This window comes from Chlorocebus sabaeus, chromosome 9, assembly GCF_047675955.1.
Source record: "Chlorocebus sabaeus isolate Y175 chromosome 9, mChlSab1.0.hap1, whole genome shotgun sequence".
Classification (NCBI taxonomy): Eukaryota; Metazoa; Chordata; class Mammalia; order Primates; family Cercopithecidae; genus Chlorocebus; species Chlorocebus sabaeus.
The window spans coordinates 71,177,276-71,180,516 of NC_132912.1; the positions used below are offsets into that span (position 1 = coordinate 71,177,276).

At 42.3% G+C, this 3,241-nt stretch overlaps 1 pseudogene; it reads left to right on the plus strand.

The window, feature by feature from the left end:
- Positions 1-338: 338 nt before the first annotated feature.
- Positions 339-2,705, plus strand: LOC103216758 (small ribosomal subunit protein uS8-like; annotated as a pseudogene).
- Positions 2,706-3,241: the final 536 nt, after the last annotated feature.

Consider the following 3,241-nt stretch of genomic DNA (forward strand, 5'->3'; position numbering starts at 1 on the left):
ACAAATTAGCCAAAAGATTAGAAATTATGGTTTAGGAGTCATGCAGCTGGAGGCTACAAGATTCTGACCCTCCCAAATTGCTCTTGGGGATTACATCACTATTGTAAAACCTAAGATAGTGCTTGAGATATTTTGCAGACCCTGCACTTGATGGATCAGCTGGCACCCCCCAGATTGATAAACTGGATCATCTGATCTTGTGGCCCCCAGCCAGAAACTGACTCAGTGCAAGACAGCTTCAACTCCCTATGATTTCATCTCTGACCCAACCAATCAGCACTCCTGACTCACTAGCTGCTTCCGACCCACCAAATTATCCTTAAAACTCCAATCCCCACATGCTCGAGGAGACTGATTTGAGTAATAGTAAAACCCCGGTCTCCCGCAAAGGTGACGCTGAGTGAATTACTCCTTCTTTATTGCAATTCCCCTGTTGATAAATCTGCTCTGTCTAGGCAGTGGGCAAGCTGAACCTGTTGGGTGGTTACAAGTTTGGGAGCTCGTCCTTATGACTACCTGCCATAAGGGTAATCCTGGTTCAGTAACCTCCCTCTGGTGACGGATCCAGAGGCCAGTCCAAGCAGCAGCCTACTTCTCTTGGACTGGAGGTCCACTTCTCTTGGAGGTTGACTCTGCTACTGTCTCTACAGGCCGGGCACTGCTGACCCATGGTGCATGGATTTAATTGCAATAGAGAAATAGTCCTGGGGAAACTGATTTGAGTAATAATAAAACTCTGGTCTCCCACACAGCCAGCTCTGCATGAGTTACTCTTTCTCTATTGCAATTCTCTATCTTGATAAATCAGCTCTGTCTAGGCAGTGGGCAAAGTGCACTGGCTGGGTGGTCATAGAAATTATAGATAATACATGTGTGTTATTCTAATAATTAAAAAAAAGAGATAAATTTGGGAATGATGCCCATACAAAACAAAGCAACAAAATAGAGTAGAACCTGCATCCTTGTCACTAAGCTGCCCCATATAGCACACCCCCCCACAATTACCTCCATATTTCTAAAATTTGAGAGAAAAACAAAATTCCAATGTATTTATCCAAATGCTGTTTTGGAGTTTTCTGTTACTGCCAGCCAAATCTAATCCTAACTGATACAGAGGTTGAACAAATAAAGGGTAGGGATTTCATTTTAGACAGGATGGACAGGGAAGGCCCTCTGAAGATGTGGCATTTGAGCAGAAACCAGAATAAGATGAGGGACACTATGCCAGTGTCTAGGAAAAGAGTGTTCCAGGTAGAACTATCCCCTCATCACCTCTGCTGAAAATCTGTCATCATCCTTGACCTCCTTCCACTCCCATGGGCTCCACATCTAACCTGTTACCAAACCCTAAGAATTCTACCTGTAAAAGTATCTCAGAACAAACAAACAAAGCAAACAAATCAAACCTACAAACCTTTTTTTTTTTTTTTTTTTTTTAGACAGGGTCCCATCATTTTGCCCAGGCTGGAGTGGATCAGTTACAGCTCACTGTAGCCTTGACCTTCCAGGGCCCAAGTGATCCTCCCACCTCAGCCTCCCAAGTATCTGGGACCACAGATGCATGCCACCACTCTCAGCAAATTTTAAAATTACTTTTTGTAGAGACAGAGTCTTAGCACCATATGTTGAAAAGACTTTTCTTTCCCCATTGAATTGTTTTCACATCTTTGTCAAAAAATATTATACCATAAATGTAAGGGTTTATTTCTGAACTCTCATTATCAGTCCATGCAGCTATATAATTATCCTAATGCTAGTATCACACTGTCTTGATTACTGTAGCTTTATAAGTTTTTTTTGTTGTTGTTTTGTTTTGTTTTGTTTTGAGATGGAGTTTTGCTCTCGTTGCCCAGGCTGGAGTGCAGTGGTGTGATCTCAGCTCACTGCAACCTCTGCCTTCCAGGTTCAAGTGATTCTGCTGCCTCAGTCCCCGAAGTAACTGGGATTACAGGCACCAACCACCATGCCTGGCTAATTTTTTGTATTTTTAGTAGAGATGGGATTTCACCATGTTGACAAGGCTGGTCACGAACTCCTGACCTCAGGTGATAACCTGCCTCGGCCTCCCAAAGTGCTAGGATTACAAGTGTGAGCCACCGCGCCCAGCCTGCTTTATAAGTTTTGAAATCAGGAAATGTGAGTTCTCTTTCCTCTTATTCAATTGCCTGGCTACAATTGATTTTTGTATATTAATCTTGTATCCTACAACCTTGCTGAACTTGTTCATTAGTTCTAATAGGTTTTTATGGGTATTCTCGGATTTTCTACCTACAAAATCACATAGGGCTGTTTTTGCCATCTTTCCACACCGCCACAGTGGTACACGTGAATGTCCTGGCTGATGCTTTCAAGAGCATCAACAATGCCATAAAGAGAGACAAACACCAGGTTCTTAGGCCATGCTCCAGAGTCATCGTCTGGTTTCTCACTGTGATGATGAAGCATGATTTTATGGGCGAATTTGAAATCATTGATGATCACAGAGCTGGGAAAATTGTTGTGAACCTCACAGGCAGTCTAAACAAGTGTGGCATGATCAGTCCCAGATTTGATGTGCAACTCAAAGATCTAGAGAAATGGCAGAATAATCTGCTTCCATCAGCCAGTTTGGTTTCATTGTACTGACAATTTCAGCTAGCATCATAAACCGTGAAGAAGCAAGACAAAAACACACAGGAAGGAAAATCCTGGGATTTTTTTTCTAGAGATGTTATACATATTTACAAATAAAATGCCTCATGAAAAAAATTACATAGGAATAACCTTTTGATATATGAAGCAACATAAAAATATTAAAACCAAGCACAAGAGAGTACATATGTATGATTATATTTACATGAGGTTCAAGAACAGAAAAGCTCTGGTGATAGAAGTCAGAATAGTGATACTCTCAGTACAGGAAATGGGAAGTATTGACTGGAAAAGAGCGTGAAGGGATTTTGGGGGGTGATGGAAATGCTCTATATCTTGAACTGGGCAATGGTTTCATAGGTGTATACATGTGTTAAAACTTCTTAAACAACCAGGCATGGTGGCTCACATCTGTCATCCAAGCACTTTGGGAGGCTGAGGCAGGTGGATTGCTTGAGCTCAGGAGTCCAGGACTAGCCTGGACAACATGGCAAGACCCTGTCTCTACTAAAAAAAATTTAAAAATAGGCCGGGTGCAGTGGCTGAGGCCTGTAATCCCAGCACTTTAGGAGGTCAAGGCAGGCGAATCACGAGGTCAGGAGTTTGAGAC